Source organism: Ornithorhynchus anatinus, chromosome 18, assembly GCF_004115215.2.
Source record: "Ornithorhynchus anatinus isolate Pmale09 chromosome 18, mOrnAna1.pri.v4, whole genome shotgun sequence".
NCBI lineage: Eukaryota > Metazoa > Chordata > Mammalia > Monotremata > Ornithorhynchidae > Ornithorhynchus > Ornithorhynchus anatinus.
Genome location: NC_041745.1, coordinates 7,820,262 through 7,828,006, shown reverse-complemented (window position 1 = coordinate 7,828,006; position 7,745 = coordinate 7,820,262). Strand labels below are relative to the sequence as shown.

The 7,745-nt window shown below is 46.6% G+C and overlaps 1 long non-coding RNA gene across 1 annotated transcript in view; it reads left to right on the top strand.

Annotated features, from left to right (window-relative positions):
• The first annotated feature begins 555 nt into the window (after nt 1-555).
• The window catches only part of LOC103170211, a 34,696-nt gene continuing 27,506 nt past the window's right edge, over nt 556-7,745 (top strand). The window contains exon 1 of the long non-coding RNA XR_486022.3: nt 556-615. This is a non-coding gene — a long non-coding RNA (uncharacterized LOC103170211). The remainder of the gene's footprint in view (nt 616-7,745) is intronic.

Genomic DNA, 7,745 nt, shown 5'->3' with positions numbered 1-7,745 from the left:
ACAAATACCACAGGTAGTATTATTATTACTGAGAATCTACTGTGTGCGCAGCATGGTACTAAAAGTAAAAGTAAAGGACACAATCATTGCCGTCAAGGAGCTTACAATCTATTGCATTCTTTCCTCTCTGATTTTATCATTTCGATTCATGTGCAGCCAGCTCATCACCGTGCAACATCTATTTGAGCTGAGGAAGTAGTGGAAGAAGAGAGTGTGTGTGTGTTTCTTCGAATGAGGACATTGTCTTTTTTTGTCCAAGATGAAGTTGTGTAAGATTTCCGCTGGGTTTGAATTTCTGGCCACACCAGCAATTCCGATTTGCAGGGTCAGTTCCAACCAAGATGATAGAAATTCTCTGACTCTCCAAGACCAATATACCTACTTCTTGCGCACTTTGGCAAGTTAAGGAGGTGAATCAACCTGGAAATGAATCCCTTTATATTGCGAGGTCCTGAGTCAATGCAATTGCACTTTTGCCTCTCATTCAGCCTTGCATATGGGAATTAAAAATATCTTCAGGCCCTCAAAATGCTCACTATTCTTTCCTTTTTCACCAGGGTCAGAAGAATGATTCATCTGCTGCCACTGAGCCTACTGAACATAGTATTGGGGGCGGTGAGTCATGCGTTATTAAAATTGTTATTTTACTGCTCTGATCATGATTCCCCTTCTATCGCAATTCTGTGGCCATGACATAGTTACGAATAGGATGGAGAGACCTGTGACATGTTTGGGCAGCAAGTTTCATGGGGTGGAGAAAGCCCCATAGCACGGGGTCTCATATGAACCAAGGGGGCTCAGACGGTCACCTGGTGACTCCGGGCCAAATCAGAAAGTGAGTTTGGAACTGGTCAAAGATGGGACTACCTGGGAGCCAGTAGAGAGGTAAAGGGATGAGCCTTGGCTCCCCCAGAGTCCTGCCTGCTAAATGATATCTTTATGCCTCAGTTTTCTCATCTGTAAAATCCATCGATCAATGGTATTTATTGAGCGCTTACTACGTGCAGAGCACCATACTAAGTGCTTGGGAGAGTACAGTATAACAGAATGGGTAGATGAGTATGGGTATGAGTAGAGATGGGTATGAGAAGCAGCGTGGCTCAGTGGAAAGAGCACGGGCTTTGGAGTCAGAGTTCATGGGTTCGAATCCCGGCTCGGCCAACTTGTCAGCTGTGTGACTTTGGGCAAGTCACTTAACTTCTCTGTGCCTCAGTTACCTCATCTGTAAAATGGGGATTAAGACTGTGAGCCCCACGTGGGACAACCTGATTCCCCTGTGTCTACCCCAGCGCTTAGAACAGTGCTCGGCACTTAGTAAGCGCTTAACAAATACCAACGTTATTATTATTATTATTAGATGTGTTCCCTGCCCATGACGAGATCACAGTCTGGTGTGGGAGACAGACATTAAGATAAATAAATAAATTACAGATATGAACATAAGGGCTCTGGGGCTAAGGGAGGAGTGAATAAAGGGAGCAAATTAGGATGATGTAGAAGGGAATGGGAAAAGAGGAAATGAGGGCTTAGTCTGGGAAGGCCTCTTGGAGGAGATGTGCTTTCAGTAAGGGTTTGAAGATGGAGGGGAGTAACTGTCTGTTGGATATGAAGAGGGAGGGCGTTCCAGGCCAACAGGATGTGGGAGAGAGGTCGGCAGTGAGATAGATGAGATTGAGGTATAATGAGTAGGTTGGCATTTAGAGGAGCGAAGCATCCGGCCTGGGTTGTAGAAGGAGAGTTGTGAGGTGAGGTAGGAGGGATCAAGGTGATATTGAGTGCTTTAAAGCCATTGGTAAGGAGTTTTTGTTTGACATGGAGGTAGATGGGCAACCGCTGGAGGTTTCTGTAGAAAAATGATCCGGACAGAAGAGTGAAGTATGGACTGGAGTGGGGAGAGACAAGAGGCAGGGAGGTCAGCAAGGAAGCCGATAATACAGTAATCAAGGTGGGATAAGATAATGGGGTTAAGGCACCTGCTCTCCCTCCCTCTTAGAGTGGAAGCCTTGTGTGGGATGGGATTTGTTGGATCTGATGATCACATATCAATCCCAGTGCTTAACACAGTGTTTGGCACCTTTTGATTGCTTAATAAGAACCATCATTCTGATGCTATTTCCCGCCTGTCTTCCCTGCCCCCTGGCTGGGTGGAAGAAGGACTGAGAGTCTGGCATGAGAACTTGGGACTTTATCTCTAGGACACATGGAAGAGCAGGGATTAAGAAAAGGGGAGTGAAAGCTCCTCTTGGGCAAGGACTGTGTTACCTCTTTGATCTGTACTTTCCCAAGCACTGAGTATACTACATTCCATCCAGTGGGTGCTCACTAAGTGCTTCTCCTACCACTGTTTCGTGGGAGTTCACCTGAATCCCCCTGCCCAACCTGACCCCAGAGACTTGAGACCAGCAGGGTCTGCAGACTAACCAGGGCCTGGGCAGAACCCAATAAACAAAAAACCCCAGCCGCTACAAGCCTAATTATTGGGGGGCTGGTGAGACTGAGGGGTAGGCAATGGTCCTTGAGGTGGGAGTGAGGCTGGGGGGAGGGTGGTAATCCTTTTCAAGCAAAAAAGCCAAAGAAATGTGCAGAAGAGTCGGGGGGGCAGGAGTCCAATATTAAGTTCCCCTGCAAGCTGGGGGTTTCCCATTCCTGCTCCAGTTTCTCTTTTCTGCCAGCTGCTCCCACATCCTGGCTTCTCAAGGAGCCTTCTGTTCCAGGGAGATGCCTTTCTGAAATCTATGAGATTCAAACCACCTCTGCTGATTGGCCTGAGCCCAAAGTATTCATAGCTTCTCCCTGGGCACCGTCTCCCGCAGCCTGTTCAGTCGAGAGCCCATTTTCATTCATGGCTGTGCAGGTGCTGGAATTTGCTGCATATCATTGAGGCCCACACTCTTCCCTTCTGTTTTTCTCTTTGATTTGAAGACGGATTAGCGCCTTCTTTCTCCAGATCTTTCCAGCCCTTCTGAAAGCTCACTTCCTCCAAGGGGCCCTCCCTGATTGATTTGTCTCTCCCCACCCTCACCAGGTCATAACCTCCCTACTCCTGCACTCACAACTTCTGTTCCTCTTTTGAATGTGTCGACTTGCCCTCTACTATCTGCACTCTTCTTCCTCTTTCTGATTGGTCAATTGATAAGTGCTTATTGGGAGAGTACAATTTACTTTTATGTCTCTCTTCCCCATCAGATTGCAAGCTCCTTGAGGGCAGGAAATGCCTAATACAGTGCTCTGTTCACAGTAGATGCTCAATAAATAACGCTTGATTGATTCATTGATTTTTCTCTGGACCGGATGTTTGTGGGTTCAAGGGAAAGGGACTTAGGCTCCCTACTGGTGTGATCCCAAGGACAGGCGGGCTAGATTTGGAGGTGTGGGCCAGATATTTTCTGCAGGTTAGTAGTAACATTGGATTTGTATTTTTAGAAATCCAGCTTGCAATCAGTGGTAGTTACTGAGCACTTTCTGTGTGCAGGGCACTATGAAGTGCTAGGGAATGTACACTACAACAGAGTTGTTAGGTGCCATCCCTGCCCCCAAGGAGCTTACAGTCTTCAGGTGGAAGCAGACTTTTTTTAATAGTATTTGTTAAGTATTTGCTATTTGCTAGTCGCTGTACTAAGCACTGGAGTAGATGCAAGCTAATCAGGTTGGACACAGTCCAGGTCCCACATGGGGCTCACAGTCTTAATCCCCATATTACAGATGAGGTAGTTGAGAAAATCGATCATACTTATTGAGCACTTACAGTATGCAGAGTGCACAGTACAGAGGCACAAAGAGGTGAAGTGACACTTGCCTAAGGTCACACGGCAGACAAGTGGTGGAGCCATGATTAGAGCCCTGGTCCTTCTGACTCTCAGGCCCATCCTCCTTTCACTAGGCCACGCTGCTTCAAAATAAAATGAAATAAAATCAATTAAAATAAATCAGGGATACAGACATAAGGGTGGTGGGGCTGAGGTTGGGGTGAATGTCAAGTGCTTAGGCATTGCAGAAGGGAGAGGAAGTTGGAGAAATTAGGGCTTAGCGGGGAAGCAATAGAAAAGGAATCGGCCTCCCCCATGTAGTAATGTGATTTCGGGGGCCTTTCTGGGGATCAGGTCTCATTGCATGGCCATGTTGAGGTATTGACATCAGCTCCAGGCCCTGGTCTCGCCAGCCCTGAGGGAAACAGACCCTTGTAGTGGTTGAAAGTGGAAGCCGGGCTCCGCAGAGAGCAAATTCTCGAGAACTGCCAATGCTACCCACACTGAACAGTTCGGAGATTGTTAGTCCCTCTTGGGCAGGGGACCGGCTCTGAATTGATTATCTTGGCTTGGCACAGAGTAAACACTTAATAAATACCATAACTATACAAAGGATTTCTCAGTCAATGCTGTAAGTACTCACGGAGTCATCTATTTGCATTCCCGTCACCGGCTGTTGGCCCAGGGTTTGCCTTTGGTGGGGTTCAACTGGTGAATATTTGTTCAGATAATGAAAAGTGTCTACATTTTTTTGCAGTGATTGTTCTTGGACGGGTGTGGGGGTTGGGGGGGCTGGTAAGGGGAGAGAGTGAAAGTGGGAGAGAAGAAAAAGAGACCATGGGGGAGAGAGACAAGAAGAGGGAGAGAAAAAGAGCTAGAGGGAAAGAGACAGGGAGGGAGAGGTAGAGAGACACGAAGGGAAAGACCAGAAGAAGGAGAGAAAAAGGGAGAGACAGAAAGAAAGAGGCAGAGGGAGAGAAGGGGAGAGACAGTAGAAAAGAGACAAGGGAATGAGAGGCAGAGGGTGAGAGAGTCAACGGGAAAACCAGAGGGAGATAGAGAGACATATTCTCCCACTCTTTGGTAGGTGAAATATCCTGGAGGTAACCCTTCTCCAACTTTATAGGACAATAATTATGAAAATCTAAGGAGGGACTGTGGGCTGAAAAGGGGATATTAATACTACTACTAATAATAATTATGGTATTTAAGTGCTTACTATGTGCCAAGCACGGTTCTAAGCACTGGGGTAACTACAAGGTAATCGGGTTGTCCCACGTGGGGCTCACAGTCTTAATCCCCATTTTACAGATGAGGTAACTGAGGCACAGAGAAGTTAAGTGGCTTGCCCAAGATCACACAGTAGAGAAGTGGCAGAGCAGGGATTAGAAACCATGTCCTCTGACTCCCAAACCCAGGCTGCTTCTCTCTTGTGAGCTTCTGCTGTCTTTCCAGAAATCTGTTCATTTTTGTTGCAGTCTACCCACTCTTTCTCTCCCCAGCTACCCGATCGAAGGGATAACTCTCCCCATTGTTTGCCCTTGATTGAAAATCTGGACTCTGGGAGAAATCGGAGGAATTGTTCATGGGCAGAAGTCCTCGCAGGAAACATCAGTAAGGCCGCCAGAGTGAGCAACCAGAGAGGGGAGGATGGAAAGATCATTCAGTGGTATTCATTGAGAGCTTACTTTGTGCAGAGCACTGAACTAAGTGATTGGGATAGGACACTATAACAGAGTCAGTAGACAAGTTCCCTGCCCATTAGCTTACAGTCTAGAGGGGGAGGCAGATGTGAATATGAATAAATAAATTATGGATATGTACATAAGTATTGTGCGGCTGAGGGTAGAGTGAATAAAGGGTGCAAATCCACCTGGAGGAAATCTACTCATCTTTCTAGGGTTTCACCAGATTTTGAAGTTTCTTCTGGATGGAGAGGCAGTGAAATTGAATGGACGTTCTTAGGCTGGAATTAGAAAATTTGCTCATAATCTGTTTCCATCAAAGACTTACTTGAGCGAATAGATGAGGAGCGGGACTTTTTCTCGGTTCTCCCATCTGTAAAATGGACAGGTGCTCGTTCCCTTGCTGATGGTCAGGACTGGGAGACCCTGAGTCATGAGGAGCCCTATTGTGTGTACTATATTTATCTTTGTCCTTATATTTTATGTGATTTTTGTGGTTTTATTGTTTTAGTTATCTGTATGTGTCTTCTGCCAACCTCCACCACCTCCTACTTATTCTCAGATTGTGAACTCGGAGGTCGGGGATCATGCCTAATTCTCATCCTTGAATGATTTCCCAGCACTTAGTATAGAGCTTTGCATCCAGTAGGGGCTTAATAAATAGTACTGACTGAATAATAATAGTTAATAATTAGGATATTTGTTAAGTGCTTACTATGTGCCAGGCAGTGTACTAATCGCTGGGCTGGATACAAGCAACTAGGGTCGGATAGAGTCTCTGTCCCATGAGGGGCTCACAGTTTCAATTTCCATTTTAGAGATGAGGTAACCGAGACAAAAAAGTGAAGTGACTTGCTCAAGGCCACACTGCAGAGAAGTGGCAGAACTGGGATTAGAACCTATGACTTTCTGACTCCCAAGCCTGTGCTCTATCCACTATGCTTTATCCACTATAGAGAAGCGGCATGGCTCAGTGGAAGAGCACGGGCTTGGGAGTCAGAAAGTCATGGGTTCTAAACCCGGATCTGCCACCTGTCAGCTGTGTGACTTTGGGCAAATCACTTAACTTCTCTATGCCTCAGTTACCTCATCTGTAAAATGGGGATAAAGACTGTGAGCCCCATGTGTGACAACCTGATTGCCTTTATCCACCCCCAGTGCTTAGAACAGTGCTAAGCGCTTAGTAAGTGCTTAAATGCCATCATCATCATCATCACTATGCCATGCAAATGCTTTCCTTAAGCATTTGAGCAAGTTTCCGAGGCTTGGACATTCATTTTGTATTCAGCTGAAGATACTGGGTACACCTGCAGCTGGGAAGCACGCAGGCTAAAGGGGACTGTAAAACATGTGTTAAAAACACCTAGCATCAAGCATTTATCAGAATCATCCTTATGATAAGGGTCCCCCGTACAGAACTAGGCCTTATAATGCTGGCGTTGGAGGACAAAAAAGGCTGAAGAGAGAGAAGGCAGTGGAGGGAGGCAGTATGGTCTAGTGGAAAGAGCAGGGGATTGGCAATCTGGAGACCTGGATTCTAACCTCAGCTCTGCCACTTAGCCTGCTGTGTGACCTTGGGCAAGCCATTTAGCTTCTCAATGCCTCAGTTTCCTCATGTGTAAAACTGGGATAAGGTATCTGTTCTCCCACTGTCTCAGATTTTGAGCCTTGCGTGGGACAAAGATGGTGTCCAGTTTGGTGATGGCGTACCTTCCCCAGTGCTCAACATAGAGTGAGTGCCTAATAAATATCACTGTCATTCTCATCAGGGTGGAATACTTAATAGGCTGCAGAGTGTTTCTGTTTGGCAAAGTGCTGTGTACTGGAGCATCAGGAAAACCTCCACCTTAAAAGGCCCTCGAACCCTTGAGCAGTGAGAGCTGGCCCGAGAAGCTCGCCCCTGGACAGCAAGGGGGGTGTGTAGGGGAAATTGATGCCGAGGAAGAACAGTCCTTTCAGTAAGAGGATTAACGGGAAAAAGCAAGAAAACTTTGCTCCTCAGGAAGATTGAGGAAGTGAAGTACTTAGCTGTCGGGAGAAGGCGCGGCTAGAGTTACTTCAGGAAATTATCCAAAGGTTTTTCTTCTGCAGACCGAAAGGTTTGCCGAGCGCCGGGGAAGGGCAGATGATTTTCAACCCGTGAGGCAGTAAAATATGGCCTCTCCACTCCCCGCAACCCCCCCCCCCCATCCCTGTGCTGGCCCAGCTTTACCACAAACCACAGAGCATTTGAGAGAGGCAGATTTTGGACCAAAAATGTTATAACATTTGCAAATACGCAAGAAAGACAATAGACCGTTTGACAGATTGACAT